At 48.4% G+C, this 18,000-nt stretch overlaps 1 protein-coding gene across 2 annotated transcripts in view; it reads left to right on the forward strand.

Moving 5' to 3' along the window:
- Window positions 1-11,026, forward strand: part of CCDC12 (coiled-coil domain containing 12) — a 70,614-nt gene extending 59,588 nt beyond the window's left edge. Inside the window, exon 9 of one of the 2 annotated variants that reach the window (XM_063610585.1) lies at window positions 7,520-11,026. The gene's annotated coding sequence lies outside the window, so the exon portion shown is untranslated. Of the gene's footprint in view, window positions 1-3,348; window positions 3,673-7,519 lie in introns of those variants that run through there. The other variant, XM_063610580.1, reaches the window with a different exon arrangement.
- The last annotated feature ends 6,974 nt before the right edge of the window (window positions 11,027-18,000 follow it).

Genomic DNA, 18,000 nt, shown 5'->3' on the forward strand with positions numbered 1-18,000 from the left:
CTTAAAGAATGACCAGTAACCCAAGTGGGAGGATTTATACCCAAGGAAACTGAAATAGTAACAGCCTACAAAGTTTTAAAAATGAGCATTTGTTTTTACGTCAGAGAGATAAAAGAGGGTGTGGTACCCTTAAGAACAGAGATTAGACATAAGAAAGAACTGAGCAGAAATTTTGGAAAGAAAGAATACAGCTTTTAAAATAAGAAACTCACTAGAGAGCTAAGTGTATTAACTTACAGTCCAAGAAAGGATTAGTAAATTGGAAGTTAAAGCTGAGACGGTCATAAGAAGGTGGCAGTGAGAGATAAAGAGGGCGAGATGGAGGGTAGCTTGAGAACCTTGTTATACTGATACATGTCCTATAGATGACAGGAGTTCCGAGAAAAGGAAACCAGAGAGAGAAGGTACTTGAAGAAAGAATGGCCAACCACTTCTTTTTTTTTCTGAGACAAAGTGTCACTCTGTCACCCAGGCTGGAGTGCAGTGGTACCATCTAGGCTCACTGCAACCTCTGTCTCCCGGGTTCAAGTGATTCTCCTGCCTCAGCCACCCAAGTAGCTGGGATTATAGATGTGTGCCACCACGCCCAGCTAATTTTTGTATTTTTACTGGAGACGGGGTTTCACCATGTTGGCCAGGCTGGTCTCGAACTCCTGACTTCGGGTGATCTGTCTGCCTCGACCTCCCAAAGTGCTGGGATTACAGGCATGAGCCACCGCACCCAGCCGGCCAACCACTTCTGTTTCTAGTTTCATGGTGGAATAGTTACCTGAACGGATCCTCTCTTTGCAAACAGCTAAAAATACTAGGTAAATAAAGAATAACAACAAATATTTTAAAAATACAGCAATGAGCTGGCAAGAAAATAAGGAATACTTTGGCAGAATGTAAAAGAAGTAGCAGAATGCCAAAGTCTGACCTTTGCCTTGAGGGTGTTTGACAAACCAGGTGAAACTGAACATTGTTTTTTGGGGTTCTCGATGCCTGGGCTCAAGACAAGCCAAAACCTTTGCAAAATGTGGGCCCTAATAGAACTCTCCGTAAAGCTGGGTCCCCAAAGGATGACACCCTCTGTGAACTAATAGCAAATCTGCCCTCCTGGCGTCCCATACAAAAGTTAAACCTTGCCACTTACTGAACCGATAAAAGGTCTTCCTTGAGAACTGAGCCAGCCTTCGCGTGGGTTTTTGTACATGAGAATCCCAAGAATTTAAGTGGCCCCACTGGTCCCAGAATGTTGGAAGTCTCAAACACTTGATAGAAGAAAATGTAGATCCTAGCTGGACAAAGCTTTATTCCTATCAGTTCTCAAAGAATTCTCCCTGATGAAGTTCCAAGACATATGAGAATCTTAGGGCCACTCAGTGACCCTGGATGGACAATGACCCTCAAGGATCATCCCCAAACATGACCTGGGCCACTTCATGATGTACTGCCTCACTGCTGCTTAGTATGATGGGCACAGCACCTGTCCCTGCCCACAGTGCGACTAGGAGTCTGGCCCCATATAGGACGATGGCTTGCTGGGAAATGAGCATCAAAGGAAGGGAGCAATAAATTTTGAGCCAAGAGCTTTAAGTTATTTTTAAAATAGAAAAGAGAAATGAACAGGTTGCAGAAAAGCTCATCAGACACACAAGGTAACAGAGCCTCAGGCGCAAAATAACCAGCATCAAAAATGACATGGCTTACAAAGACTTCACACATCAGAATTATCAGCCATGGAATTTAGGTATGTTTAAAAATTACTTAAGAAAAAAGATGCGAAAAAAGGAGCAGATTTGCAAAAGAACCAAACCAGTATTCTGGAAATAAAAAATATAGCAGTCTGGCCCCCACCCCTGGCATCTCCAGTTTCCCTTTCTGTGGTGTCAGCTACCTGTGGTCAACCATGTCCGAAACTATCACATGCAATAAGAGACTTTGAGAGAGACCACATTCACATAACTTTTATTACTGTATATTGTTATAATTGTTTTCTCATTAGTTATTGTTAATTTGTTACTATGCCTAATTTATAAATTAAACTTTATCATAGGTATGTATGTATAAGAGAAAACACAGTATATATAGGGTTCAGTACTCGCCACCATTTCGGGCATCCACTGGGGTTGGGGGTCTTGGAACATCCCCCCATGGATAAGGAGTGACTGTATAGCACTATAGTGTGTTATGGCAATTAAAAACCTTGTATCTGTGAATTAGACAAAGGTGAAGAGACAATTAGTGAATGGGGGGCTAGATCTGAAGTTTTCCAAAATGCAGCCCAGCAAGATAAACAGTGATATTGTAAAGCAAGAGGCTGACATGGAGAGTAGAATGAAGAGATCCGATGTAAAGTGACAGAGTTCCAGGTGGGAAAAAAAAAAAAAAAAAAAAAAAAAAAAACCGTGAAAATGAGGCAGAAGCAATATTTAAAAACAGTGGCTGAGAACTTTCCAGAACTTTTGAAAATCACCAATTCACAGATTCAGGAAGACCAGCAAGTCTCAAGCAGGTTAATAGGAAGAACTATACATCCAAATGTTCTGTTTCTTCATCTGGGTGATGATTAGGTATTTTTACTTTGTGAATATTCATTGAACTGTATACATGTTTTATGCACTTTTTGTATGTTTATTCTAAGTAAGCAAATTTACTTAAAAAAAATTCTACACTTTTTATTAATCATCATTTGCTACACATAAAGTAGCCAAAACTTGGGGGCTTAAAATAACAAACACTTATTACCTCAGTTTCTGTGGGCCAGGAATCAAGAGTAGCTTAGCTGGGTAAGTCCAGCTTGGGGTCAGTTGTGAAGCTTCACTCATCTGGAGGCTGGACTGGGGCTGGAGGATCTGTTTCCAAGATGACTCATGGGGCTGTTGATTGGTGGCTCCTGTGTCTTGCCACGTGGACCTCTCCATCGGCCTATGTGTTCTCAAGACATGGCAGGTGGCTTTCCCAGAGTGGCAGTCTAAGAGAGAAGGCAGGAGGGAGCGTTGTGGGGCTTTCTTACGATCTGGCCTTGGAAGCGATATTCTGCTACATTCTGTTTGTAAGAAGCAAGTCACTACGCCCAGCCCACACTTAGAAGAATTAGGTTCCACTTCTGAAGGGAGGACTGTCTAAGAATTTGTGGACTTATTTAAAAACTACCACATACCTAATCACATTGTAATAACATTAAAGAGCACAAAGACCAAGAAAATACCTTAAAATCAGAGAGAAAGGACATACTACCTTTCAAGGAGCAACGTAGCAGCAGATATCTCAGCTATAACCAGTGTAAACAGGAATGAAAGAAAGTTGTCATCCTAGAATTGCATACTCAGGGAAAATATGAGACGTGTTTTCTGTTTTTTACAGAGATGGGGTCTAACTATGTTGCCCAGGCTGATCTTGAACTCCTGAACTCAAGTGATCTGCCCACCTTGGCCTCCCAAAGTGCTGGGATTACAGGCATAAGCCACTGCGCCTGGCCTAAGATGTTTTTAGACCAACAAAGTCAGGGATTCTGTCACCAGCAGACTCTCACTAAATGAAAATCTATTTTGGGGTAATGAAAATGTTCTAAAAGTGATTGTGGTTGCACAAATATGTGAATATGCTGAATATGCCAAGAGCCATTGAATTGTACAGTTTAATGGGCGAGCTGTATATGTATAAAGTTGTTTTTTAAAAATGAAATAAGCATTCTCCTTTTAAAAAAATCATAAAGGATATTTTCAGACTGAGGGGCACAATCCCAGATGGAGAGTCCAGAGAAAGGAAGTATAAATGTAAACAAGCACTGACCTTATAAAACAGAAATGTGTTGTGGGGTAAAGCAGGAGCTATTTAGAATACATAACAACAATGGTATGTAAGTTCAGAGGTAGGAGGTGGTTGGGGTTAAGTCCTAGAAGACGCTCACTCAGGAAGAGGGATAAGACTAGGAAACAGGCCTGTTGACATTTCTAGGGTAACCTGAAAAGAGTAGAAACAGAGTGTACCACTTTCAGAGGAGATGAGAGAGGAAAAAAAAAAAAAAAAACAGAATGAGAAAAAAGTAACTATCCAAAAGAAAGCAGAGAGAAAAGGTGGATTGAGTATTGAATCCAGATATATCAGTAATAGCAAGGTATTAGACTACTTTTCTTTCTTTTTTTTTCCTTTAAACTCAGTTTGCTGAGTTTAAAAAAACCTGAAGCCGACCGGGTGCAGTGGCTCATGCCTGTAATCCCAGCACTTAAGGAGGCTGAATTTGCTCGAGTCTCAGACAGATTGCTTGAGCTGGTTCAAGACCAGCCTGGGCAACATGGTGAAACTCCGTCTTCTACAAAAATAAAAAATAAAAAAATTAGCCAGGCGGGGTGGTGTGTGCCTGTAGTCGCAGCTACTTGGGAGGCTGAGGTGGGAGATCACCTGAACCTGGGAGGTCTGAGCGACAGAGTGAGACCCTGCCTCATAAATTAATAGAAACAAAGATTAATGGGACTAGAAAAGCTCTATCAAGCACAGGATCAACAAAAGAAAGTGGAGGTGGCAGGAGTGAGGCCAGGCAAGGGAGACTTTCAGAAGCGTCATTAGCTACACCACTGTGCTGTGGAGCAGTGGGACCTCCCACCCACAGCCATAAGAGTGTGAAATGTGTAACTACGTTGGGAAAGTTGAACATGTGCACGCTGGGACCCATCAGTTCCGCTGTTAGTGTACTAGAGAACTGTTGGGCATGTACACCAGGAGACAGGGACAGAAATGCTTGTAGAAGCATTGTTATAGCACGGGCACATGTGTGCACACACGAGCACACTAAATCAAAGCCAGAATGTGGTAATAATAAGTTGTCATTCTGACAGTGCAATGTTCCATAGCTGTGAGAAGAGCTACAGCCATGTGCAACAAATGGATAGATGTTGAAAGAAGCAAGTCACGGAAGAAATAGAGATGAGCCATTTGTGTGATGTTCCAAATAGGCAGAGTGAGACAACGTAAGGACACACGCAGGTGGTAAGGCCAGGGCAGAAGAGCAAGGTGGTGATCGTCAACTTCAGGCTTGTAGTTGGCTCTGGAGAGGGGCCCTTTGAGATAATGACAAAGTGTTTTTCTTGGCTTGAGTGATGGGAATTTATTCTCTATATGTATTTATTTATTTATTTTATTTATTTATTTTTTTTTTTTTTTGAGACGGAGTCTTGCTCTGTCGCCCAGGCTGGAGTGCAGTGGCGCAATCTCGGCTCACTGCAAGCTCCGCCTCCCGGGTTCACGCCATTCTCCTGCTACAGGCGCCCGCCACCACGCCCGGCTAATTTTTTGTATTTTTAGTAGAGACGGGGTTTCACCGTGGTCTCGATCTCCTGACCTCGTGATCCGCCCGCCTCGGCCTCCCAAAGTGCTGGGATTACAAGCGTGAGCCACCGCGCCCGGCCATGTATTTATTTTTATACACCTTGCTGTATATGCTGTATTTCAACACACAGGCTTATTTTTTATCTGTGTATGTATGTATGTATGTATGTATGTATGTATCTATCTATCTATCTATCTATCTATCTATCTATCTATCTATCTATCTATCTATCTATCTATCTATATTTAGAGATAGATTCTCTGTCACCCAGGCTGGAGTGCAGTGGCACGATCTCAGCTCACTGCAACCTTCACCTTCCGGGCTCAAGCAGTTCTCCAACCTCAGCCTCTCGAGTAGCTGGGACTGTGGCTGTGTGCCACTACGCCTAATTTTTTTTTTTTTTTTTTTTTTTTGTGATGAAGTCTTGCTCTGTCGGCACGCTGCAGTGCAGTGGCGAGATCTTGGCTCACTGCAACCTCCGCCCCCTGGGTTCAAGCGATTCTCGTGCCTCAGCCTCCTGAGTAGCTGGGACTACAGGCACGCACCACCATGCCCAGCTAATTTTTGTATTTTTAGTAGAGAGGGGGTTTCATCATGTTGGCCAGGGTGGTCTCTATCTCTTGACCTCGTGATCCACCCGCCTCGGCCTCCCAAAGTGCTGGGATTACAGGTGTGAGCCCGCGCCATTTTTTAATATTATTAGTAGAGATGGGGTTTCACCATTTTGGCCAGGCTGGTCTCAAATTGACCTCAAGTGATCCTCCCACCTCAACCTCCCAAAGTGCTCAGGTTATAGGCGTGAGCCACCGCGCCCAGCCTATTTTTTCTTTTTTTTAAAGAGCAGTTTTACTACATCTGCAGTTTGACTCCAGTGTTCTAGATGAGAACATCGAAGCTAAAGGGAAAAAATAACACAGGCTGCATGTAAAAATTTTAAGAGATTCCCTACAAAGGAATTAGTTTCACTTTTCATCAACAATAGATACCAGAAGACAGTTTTCCTAAGTGCTCAGGAAACAAATGTCAAGTCTGCTCAGTTACCATAAGTAGGGGCATGACAATGTTTCCAAGCTTATGACGCTAAGTGTTTACCATGCACTGATCTTTGCTGAAAGAACTAAAGGATGGGATGCTGAGCAAAAACCAGTCTGGGAGTGGGGAGTGGATATGGGAATCAGGACCGTTTGGCAGCCACCCATGACTGGGCTTAAGCAAGAAGGGGTTTTATTGTCTTGTGTTAAGTCCAAGGTGGTACCATGGCTCCCTGAGGCCACCAGGGATGTGAGTCCCTTCTGTCTCCCCAGTTGACATCCTCATCTCCTCATGGGGGCTTCTGCCCCATCACAGATTCAAGGTACCGGCAGGAGGAGAAGGGCAAAGGGCAGGCCCACTGAGGAAACCCTGGCTCCAACCCTGTCCACAGGCCTGTCTTCATTTCGCGTTGGCCATGACTGTGTCAGCAGCCATGAAGGCACCGGGGGTATATGGGTGTTTTAAGCTGTTCGCTTTGCCAATGAATTGAGACTGTTTGAGGAAGGTAGAAGATCCTGGGAATGCAGCCAGCAGTAAGCTACAGGGTGCAGGGAAGAGTGGTGTGCAAAGAGACTGGCAAACGCTGGAAAGATGGATACCATTGATGAGCCTCTAGGAAGACGCAAAAGAGAAGTCAAATTACAAATATCAGCAATGCAATAAGGGCATCATACTCCACAGACATCAGAAGGACAGGAAGAGGACACTGTCAATAACCGTACCCACATCAATTCCACAGGTGGTTCAAAGGGGCCAGGTTTTTGAAAAGCACGAATACCACACCTCAGCCAAGATGAAATAGATAATTTAAATAGCTCTATTACTATTAAGGAAATTGAATTTATTATTTTTAAAGCCTTGAAAAACCTCCAAGCCCAGGTGTTTCATTGGAGAATTGATAGGTTTAATGTAACTATTAGCAAAAGCCCAGCGATTTTTTTTTCTGGATATAAAGATTATTCTAAAATGTATATGGAAAGGCAAAGGAACTGGAATAGCTAAACAATTTTTAGCTAGAAGAGAAAAGCATAAGGAATACTACTCATTTCACTACCTGTTGTGGGCTTATTTTACAGTAATAGCAGTCAAGATTGTGGTGTTGGTGGAAAAAGCAGATCAATAAGACAGAATACACAAGCACAGCCAACTTTTTTTTTTTCTTTTTTTGAGACACAGGGTCTTGCTCTACCCACGTTGGAGTGCAGTGGGGAGATCTCAGCTCTCTGCAGCCTCAACCTCCCGGACTCAAGCGATCCTCCCACCTCAGCCTCCTGAGTAGCTGGGACTACAGGTGCGTGCCATCACACCCGGCTAATTTTTGTATTTTCGGTAGAGATGGGGTTTCGCCTTGTTCCCCAGGCTGACCAACTGATTTTTGACAAAGGTGCAAAACAAATTGATTGGAGGAAGGTCAGTCTTCAACAAATGGTGCTGGAGCAAAGGGTAATTCATAGGCAAAAAAGCAAACAAAAAAACCCAAGCCCGAACCTCAGATCTTATACAAAATTAACTCAAACTGTACTGTGGACTTAAATGTAAAATGTAAAACTATGAAATTTTAGAAGTAAACGAGAAAACCTTCAGGACCTATAGCTCAGTCAAGAGTTCTTGGACCTGAGATCAAAAGCACAATCCATAAAGAAAAAAATTGATAAATTTGACTTAAAAGTTTTTGCTCTGACAAAGACCCTGTTAAGAGAATGAAGAGCTACAAACAAAATATTTGCAAATCAAATAAAGGACTCATATCAAGAATATATGAAGAACTCCCAAACTCAACGGTAAGAAAAAACAAAACAAAACAAAAAAAACCAATTAGTAAGTGGGCAAAAGATATAAAGAAATACTTCACTGAAGAGGATATACAGATGGTAAAGATGTTCAACATTACGAGCCATTAAGGAAGTACCAGTAAAGATCACAATATTTTTTTTTTTTGAGACGGAGTCTTGCTGTGTCACCCAAGCTGGAGTGCGATGGCGCGATCTCGGCTCACTGCAAGCTCCGCCTCCTGGTTCACGCCATTCTCCTGCCTCAGCCTCCTGAGTAGCTGGGACTACAGGCGCCCGCCACCACACCCGGCTAATTTTTTGTATTTTTAATAGAGATGGGGTTTCACCGTGTTAGCCAGGATGGCCTCGATCTCCTGACCTCGTGATCCTCCCGCCTTGGTCTCCCAAAGTGCTGGGATTACAGGCATGAGCCACCACGCCCGGCTCACAATATCTTTACACACGTATTTGAACAAATAAAAATAGTGATAAACGCTGACAAGAAAGTGGAAAAATTGAATCTCATACGTTGTAGGTGGGAATGTGTAATGGAACACCCACTCTGGAAAATAGTTTGGCCATTTATTTATTTATTATTATTATTATACTTTAAGTTTTAGGGTACATGTGCACAATATGCAGGTTTGTTACATATGTATCCATGTGCCATGTTGGTGTGCTGCACCCATTAACTCGTCATTTAGCATTAGGTATATCTCTTAATGCTATCCCTCCCCCCTCCCCCCACCCCACAACAGTCCCTGGAGTGTGATGTTACCCTCCTGTGTCCATGTGTTCTCATTGTTCAGTTCCCACCTATGAGTGAGAACATGCGGTGTTTGGTTTTTTGTCCTTGTGACAGTTTGCTGAGAATGATGATTTCCAGTTTCATCCATGTCCCTACAAAGGACATGAACTCATCATTTTTTATGGCTGCATAGTATTCCATGGTGTATATGTGCCACGTTTTCTTAATCCAGTCTATCGTTTTTGGACTTTTGGGTTGGTTCCAAGTCTTTGCTATTGTGAATAGTGCCGCAGTAAACATACGTGTGCATGTGTCTTTATAGCAGCATGATTTATAATCCTTTGGGTATATACCCAGTAACAGGATGGCTGGGTCAAATGGTATTTCTAGTTCTAGATCCCTGAGGAATCGCCACACTGACTTCCACAATGGTTGAACTAGTTTACAGTCCCACCAACAGTGTAAAAGTGTTCCTGTTTCTCCACATCCTCTCCAGCACCTGTTGTTTCCTGACTTTTTAATCATGGCCATTCTAACTGGTGTGAGATGGTATCTCATTGTGGTTTTGATTTGCATTTCTCTGATGGCCAGTGATGATGAGCATTTTTTCATGTTTTTTGGCTGCATAAATGTCTTCTTTTGAGAAGTGTCTGTTCATATCCTTCGCCCACTTTTTGATGGGGTTGTTTGTTTTTTTCTTGTAAATTTGTTTGAGTTCATTGTAGATTCTGGATATTAGCCCTTTGTCAGATGAGTAGGTTGCGAAAATTTTCTCCCATTGTGTAGGTTGCCTGTTCACTCTGATGGTAGTTTCTTTTGCTGTGCAGAAGCTCTTTAGTTTAATTAGATCCCATTTGTCAATTTTGGCTTTTGTTGCCATTGATTTCAGTGTTTTAGACATGAAGTCCTTGCCCATGCCTATGTCCTGAATGGTATTGTCTAGGTTTTCTTCTAGGGTTTTTATGTTTTAGGTCTAACATGTAAGTCTTTAATCCATCTTGAATTAATTTTTGTATAAGGTATAAGGAAGGGATCCAGTTTCAGCTTTCTCCATATGGCTAGCCAGTTTTCCCAACACTGTTTATTAAATAGGGAATCCTTTCCCCATTGCTTGTTTTTGTCAGGTTTCTCAAAGATCAGATGGTTGTAGATATGCGGCATTATTTCTGAGGGCTCTGTTCTGTTCCATTGATCTATATCTCTGTTTTGGTACCAGGCCATTTCTTTAAAAACTTTACATACACTTATCATATAGCCCAGTAGTCATGCTCCTGGGCATTTATCCCACAGAAATAAAAACGAATGTTTAGCCAAAAATGCATATACAGATGTTCATAGCAGCTTTATTTGTAGGTTGCCAAAAGCTAGGGTAAAGGTCTTGTCAATAGGGGACAGGTTAAGCTCAGGTTCATCTGTACCATGGAATGCAACTCAGCAATAAAACAGGACCAAGGACTGACACCTGCCACAGCTTGGATGGATCTCAAGGGCATTATGGTGAGTGAAAACAGTAGGTTATCAAATGGTCACATACTGTATGGTTCCACTTCTGTAACATTCTGACAGTGACAGAATTATAGAGATGCGGAACAGATTAGTGGTTGCCAGGGGTTAGCGCTGGTGGGGACAGGTGACTCTAAAGGGGGTGGCTCCAAGGAGATCTCTGGAATGGTTGTGATGGGATAGCTCTGTGTATCTTGATTGTGGTGGCAGTTACCTGTATCTATGCATCTGATGAAATGGAATAGAACTATACACACTGCACCAATGTCAGATTCCTGGTTTCGATATTGTACTACAGCTATGGAAGATGCAACCAGGTGGAAGCTGGGTGAATGTTACACAGGACCTCTCTGTACTTTTAAACTTCCTATCAACCGGGTGCGGTGGCTCACGCGTGTAATCCCAGCACTTTGGGAGGCTGAGGTGGGCAGATCACCTGAGGTCGGAAGTTCAAGACCAGCCCGGCCCATGTGGTGAAATCCCAGCTACTTGGGAGGCTGAGGCCCGAGAATCACTTTAATCCTGATGGCAGAGGTTGCAGTGAGCCGAGATTGTGTCCCTGCACTCCAGCCTGGGCAACAGGGTAAGACTCTGTATCAAAAAAACAAAAACAAAACTGCCTATGAATCTGTATTTCAAAATAAAAAGGTTTAAAAAATACAGGTGGTGAGCAAAGAAACTGGTAAAACATGTTACTAAAATGTGTGTTTCTTTAAAGTATGCTTTCTCCATTTAAAACAAACATTCTAGGGTCTGGACCACAGTCTTCGTCCAGCTGAGGATAGTTCAGAGTTAGTCTCAGCGGTTCATAATCCCCTGAGAATTTGGTAAAGAAAAAAAAAAAGGCTCAGCCCTGGCCTTGGTTGGAGGACTAGGTGGGGAGGGTGCCCTGAGGCCCTGGCAGCCCCTTTGTCATAAGCTCTTCAGGCTTAGGATGGGCCAGTGAGGGCCAGGGGCCAGTGCCCAGCACTGTGGATGGAGCCCTCGTATGCCTGCCACTGCCTGGTCCATCACTGCCCAGGCACTTCTCCAAGACAGCCCTGACCAACCTCGCAGTGTTCAGGTCCCTCCATCTTAGGGTTCCCTAGGACACCCAGCCTCTTCATCTTGGGAGAGGTGTCAGGCCTGGGATATTCCACAGCAGCACGGATGCCCCTTCCCCAGAAGAGGACAGGAGAACAAGGCCTGCTGACCAGAGACCCAGGTGCAGGGCCTCTCGGTTCTGACTGTTGCTGGGGAGGCAGCAAGAGGGCTGGGAGGAAGTTCCACCTGGACTTGCAGAGTCAGGGACCAGGCAGGTCACCAGCCAGGACAGGGCCTTGTAACCACAGTGAGGAACTATGGGCTTGGGATCAGAGATAGGCACAACCCCTGAAGTCACAAGGGAAAACTACTGTCCAGCCTGAAGCCCAAGCCCCTCACTGCCTTGGAGGCTTCAACATGTGAGATGCCCGCTCACCTTCAGGCGGCCTCTCCATGGGGCTCTGAGCTGGGCCCAGGGCTTGCTACAGTGCTGCCCACTCCCCAGGAGCCTGGGGAGTGGGCCATTAGTGCAGCATGCTTCTCGAGGACCCATGTCATGCTGGGCACTGCATCCGGGGATGCAGCTGTGACTGCGATGGTTCTGCCTTCGAGGAGCTGACCTTCCAGGTAGTCTCCAGATCTGTGCTGGGATCCAAGCCCCTTCCCTCAGACCAGTTGAAAGGCCTCGCTTTCCCATAACTGTCTGGCTGGGAACCACGTGGGGCCCTCAGAGTCCACTCAGAGGCGCGAATGAGCAGCTCCATGCAGCCGTGACTTTTATTGCCTCATGTCCTCCCATGGCCACTGGGGGGCAGCAGGAGATCCCCGATGGGGTCCCTGACAGGGCGCGTTGGTCCAAAGGCTCCTGCCAGCAGCGGGTCTTCTGTAAAGCAGGTCACCCCACCGCATGACGCACGCCTATCCTTTCCTGTGGGGTTTATGTCATTTGTAAGTGACTGCTCATCAGAGACGATCCAGAGAGCGGGGTCCAGTCAGCCTGAGACCCAGAACAGCAGAGGCCGTGTCCTGGGAGACGAGGTTCCAAGGCACTGCTGGGTGTGTGAGGTCCGGGTGGGGTATCGAGTGCCCGCCCAGCCCTGCCAGGTCAGCACAGCCTCTCCCCTCCTTGAACTGTGGGTGTGTCAACATGTGCAGAGGGTGTGTGTGGGCAGAATGCCTGTAGCCTGGCTGGGAAAGGGCACCCCTGGAGGGTCAGGTCCTCTTGGCCCCGGGCCAGGCCTGAGCTGGCATCCCCTGAATCTCCTGAACATCTGCTGCTCAGAGCCAAGGAAGCTCTCAAGATGCCCAGTGTTGACCCAGGGACCATCCATCCAGGTGGTGGGGGCATGCATGGGTAGCAGTGGGCACCCCACAGAGTGAGGGGGTGGCACCCCACAGAGTGAGGGGGTGCTGCCGCATGCTGGAGCTCCTTTCTCCCTGGGCTCAGGCCTGCCCCCAGGGGCTCTGGCAGCTGTGGGCTGGGCAGGGGTGTCTGGGCTGAGTTTCCCAGCTAGCCTGCCTCTTCTGTATGTATTTACTGGTTTTCTTTAAATGTTCCCATTACTCAGGCCTCCAGTGGGCACTGAGACAGAAATAAATCCCGCAAGGCGGCCCAGCCAGAAGCCGGGAATCCAATTCCCCCTCAAAGACCGGAAGAGGCCCCTGTGCAGAGCGTGCCAGCCCGCTGTGGCCCACACACTCCACACAGCCACAAATATGGCCACTCCCCTGCACACACACGTGCACATCCATGCCTTTACACACGTGTTCCCCCATGCAGACTCTTCACACACGCACGCGCACATTCAGGCATTCACACGCACCACACACACTCAGGTTTGCCTCATACAGAGTTGCTTTGCACATGCACACACACATTCACACACATGCACACACACCCCAGTCATGCACATATTCCCTGACAGCCAGGCTCACACTTAGTTGTGACCACACACTGGGTTCACAAACAGCCATCCTCAAGACACTGCTGGGCAAGACAAGTGGGCGAGGCTATGGAGGGTGCACAGAGGAGGCCAGCCCTGCGCAGTTCGGGAGGAGCATGGCCTCATGGGAACGCAGGCCCAGGGCTGCCAGGGCTTCTGAATTTTTAAGAGAAGTTGGAAAGCTGAATTTTTATGTGAAATATCCTGATTTTTAAATGTTGGCTCAGGATGTTGAAAATACTGTAGGTGCCAAGCCAAACATGTCTATGAGCCAAATTCCACCCACTGGCGGCGTTCTTAGACCACGAGTCCACACACACACACAAATAGACACACACACACAGAGACATACACACATAAACACACAGACACATACAAGTAGACACACACACAGAGACACAAATACACAGACACACAAATACACAGAGAGACATACACACATAAACACATACAAATAGACACACACAGACATACACAAAGACACACAAATAGACACACACAGAGACATACACAAATACACAGACACATACAAATAGACACAAATACACATAGACAACAAATACACATGCAAATAGACATACACAGACACATACATATAAATACACAGACATACACACATAGACATAGACACAGATTTACACAAATACACATACACAGACATACACAATACATATAAATACACACAGATAGACATACGTACACCAGCATAGAAACATAGACACACACATACACAGACATAACAGACACATATACAAATATATATACACACACAAATAGACACATACAGAAATACACAAATAGACATATAAATGCACACAGACACACACAAAAATACACACATAGACACACTGGTACACAAACCTACAACCACACATGCATAGACATGCCAGAAGACACAGACACATACAAATGGACATACAGGCCTATCCAGACACACACACACACAGGTACACAAGCACAGACACACATAGATAGGCACATGGACAGACATTCGTGTGCACAAATACAAAGAAATACACAAGCAGCACACGCATAAAAATGCTCGCACGTGGAGAATGACACCCAACACGCCCCACTCTCTTGCTGAGGTATGGACATGAGTTTGTCGTGAACAGGTTGTCTGACTGTGGCCTCCGGGCAAGGGCCAGTGTGCGGGCCATGCCAAGGCTGCTCCTGCCCTGCCTGCTAAAAACGCTGGAGCAAGAAGAATCCACCCTCACCTCCATTGCCTGCATGCCCGTGGCACTGAAGAGGGAAACAGCGGGTCACAAGGGGAGGTCCTTAGGCTCTCGTGCCTGCCTGAGGGAAGGTTAGGGGTCCTGTCCCTATCCTTGTCCAGGCCTGGCAGCCTGTTGGGGAGCAAGGTAGTATCCTGAGTCCGCTCAGGTCGTGAAGCCTGAGCAGGGGCTTGACCTGTGAGGAGAAGTTGAGGCTCAGAGAGGGAAGGTGGCTTGCCCAGAGCCACACAGCACACACCTGGAGCCAGCCAGGGGTCAGGCCCCTGCCTAGCTCTAGAGTACCTTCCTCCTCTGTCCCTCCCAGCCAGTGGGACCAGTCCCTCAGGCAAGGTTTGTTTCAGTTGGCCATGGCAGCCTCGGGCTGGGATCATTCTCCTGGAGTTGGCTGAGGAGGAACCAGGGACAGGGAGTTGTACCACCTCACCCCAGCTCCCCCCATCAGGTCCCTGCAGCCAGACAGCTTTTCCAGCAATCCACGCAGAGACAATGCACTCTCAGATCCCCAGGACGGGTCCATGTTCCCTCAGACCCCCAGAGCAGGGCTGTGTCCTCCCAGACCCCAAGGAGGGAGGGGCAGGGTCATGTCCCTCTTGAACCTCCAGAGAACTCAGCCCCCTTTCCTGTCTGTCCACACCCCTTCTGGCCACCTCCCAGGGTGAGGGCTGAAGATTGTGGCCCCTCAGAGCCTGCCCACTCCAGGCACTTGGGGCCCAACTCAGTCCTTGCTCTCGACAGGGACTGGCAGGTGAGGGGTGGCAGAGCTCGACCCTATTCTGAGCTGGGAGCTTTGCATCCACTCAGCTTCCCCTTGAGGCTAGGCCTGTGTTCCAGGGCTGGACGAGCACCCCCAGGAGGTCCAAGGGCCTTCAGCGATCCTTCTCACAGCCTGGGCTGAGGGAGACAGGCCAGCGAGGGATGGGGCTGTCCACGTGCTCAAGACAGGTGGGAACAGAAACTGGCCACTGTACTGGCCTGCCTTGGAGTCTGGGGCAGCCTGCAAGGTGTCGGATCCCATAGCCAAGGGGGCTGAGGAGTTGGGTTCTCTAGGTGCCCTCCTCCCTGCTGACCACCCTGCCCAGCTCTGCTAATGTTTATGTGTTCCCTGTGGCTTGGCTTTGCTGTGGGGCCTTGAAGGGAGAAGTGACCACCTGGATCCAGCCCCTGCTCAAGGCAAACAGGGTCCTGCCTGCCTGCCAGGCCTGCTGAGGGCTCCACTTCCGTTGCCAATACCTGGATGGCCCAGGTGGGGCTCTGAGGCCTCTCTGAGTGGAGGCCAGCCCTGGCCTGGGGGCTCCTAGTCTAAGGGGAGAGAACTGGTCCTAGCCTAGGGGACTTGGACTGAGGTGAGAGGGCCAGTCCTGTCCTGGACATCCAGACCGAGAGGAAAAATGATGCCTAGTCTAAAGGGGGAGGCCTGGAACTGCCCTGGGTGCAGATATCCTCAGGGGAGGGCAGTCCTCCTCTTAGAGGCATCCAGCTGGCGTGGGAGGCCTGGCCCTGGCCTGGGGACACCAAACCTGAGATGGGGGTACCCAGTATGTCCTGGGGGCATTAGTTCAAAGGAGAAGGACAGCGCTATCTGGAGGGGAGTTCCATCTAAAGGCAAGGTGGTGACAAGTCTAATGGGGGCGACAGCCCTGTCTTGGGGTGACCCAGTAGGGCAGAGGAGAGGCACACCTCTGCCCTGGGGGGCACCCTGCCTGAGACAGAGGCTCAGCCCTGACCTTGGGGTACTCAGACTGAGTGGGGAGACACAGCCCTGTCCTGGGGTGTGGGTGGGGATTGGGGGGGTCCCTGGTTGTAAGAAGAGACCAAACCCTGTCCTAGAGGCAATCCAATCTGAGAGGAGAGGCCTACCTCCACCTGGGGGGGGGGCACCCAGTCTGAGGGGGAAGCCACAGCCCTGTTGCAGGGTGCCCAGTCTGAATGCTTCTGGGTGAGTGGGCCTCATGGGCTTATTACTTCAGAAACTTGCGTTCAGACCCTAGAGAGTGGCATCGGACATCCCTGGGGAGGAGGATGAGGGTCTGCCCTGCTGAGGTCTCCTTCCCCCAGCTAACTCTTGTTGCCCTCCCTGTCACCATCTCCCTGCCAGCCCACCCGCCTCCTGCCAGGCCACCTCTTCTCCAACCCCTGTGCAGCCTCCTCTCGTCTCCACATTGATGTGGGGACTTTTTAAACATTCAGACCTTGTTGCTCTCCCTCTTGAACTTCCAATGGCTCCCAGCCTGGCTCTGCAGCCCTTCAAGACTGGCCTATGCCTCCCTCAACCATTGCATGGAGCTCCATGGGTGCACCAGGCCCTTGGACAGCCTTTGGACCTGTCCGTCATCTGGAAGGGCAGGCAGGGCTGGGCCTGAGGCTGCTCAGTAGGCACCCACACCTCCTAACGCCCACCTGAGTTTTTTGTCTTGGGCCTCCTGACCCCTCCCCTATGCCCTGTGGGGTGTGTGTGGGCTGCTGGAGATGGGGTGCACTCCTGGATGCTGAGTCCATGGAGAAGAGCAAGGTGGGCTGAGTGGGAGATGGGAAGGCAGGGCAGGGCTCGTGCGGGGCCGTGTTCAGGCTGGAGCAAGAGCAAGAAGCTCATTCAGGCCACAGCCCGGGGTGGGCACGCTGTAGGGTCAGTCCTCCACGCTGTAGGGTGTTGGGCCAAGGGGCTCTGTGCCACTCTGGGGCCCACGAATGGCCCAAGGTGGGAGAGGGCAGGGTCCAGGGGGGTGAGTAAGGTGGTAGGTGGGTGTCAGGTGAGGACACTTAGTGACTGTCCCAGATGCATAGTGAATGGATGTGTCCCACCTTGCAGGCCCCTGCCCAGCCAGCCCTCTGGGCTCAGACTCCTGGCTCCCCACAAGTCCTGAGCCAGAGCAGGGACCCAGCCCCACCCTTCACCTGCTGGCCTGGTGCTCCTCCTGCAACCTCAGTCACAGAGGCATGTCAGGTCACGGGTGGATGCTAAGGCTCCTGTGTGGAGGGCTCCCTGAGTGGCCACCGGACAGCCAGGAAAGGTCCACTCTGTGGCAGGGCCGTAGCCTTGGGGGTGTGGCCAGGGACCTGAGGGATCTGCCAGCAGCCCTGGGTGGCAGTGATGGGGGCAGCAGTCAGAAGAGTTGGCCCAGAGGAGCCTGGGTCCCCCATGGGGCCTAGGTACAAGTGTGGAGAGCAGCTCCACAGCTGGCGGCAACGGAGGCTGAGGCTGGATTCCCACATGGGTCCACTTGGCTGCTGTGTGACCCCTGTAGACTTGAGCCTCTCTGGGCCCTTTCTGCTGTATGATACCACAGGCCCCAGATCCCTCCCCGTTCTGAAGTGAGACCTGAGGATTCCTCCATGACGCATGGCCTTCCCCCCACAGCTTTCCCTGGCTCCCAGCCCCGCCCTCTTGGAATGAGTCCCCAGTTTGAGCTACAGGAAGCCACACACCGCTTCC

This window comes from Symphalangus syndactylus, chromosome 1 (genome assembly GCF_028878055.3).
Source record: "Symphalangus syndactylus isolate Jambi chromosome 1, NHGRI_mSymSyn1-v2.1_pri, whole genome shotgun sequence".
NCBI lineage: Eukaryota > Metazoa > Chordata > Mammalia > Primates > Hylobatidae > Symphalangus > Symphalangus syndactylus.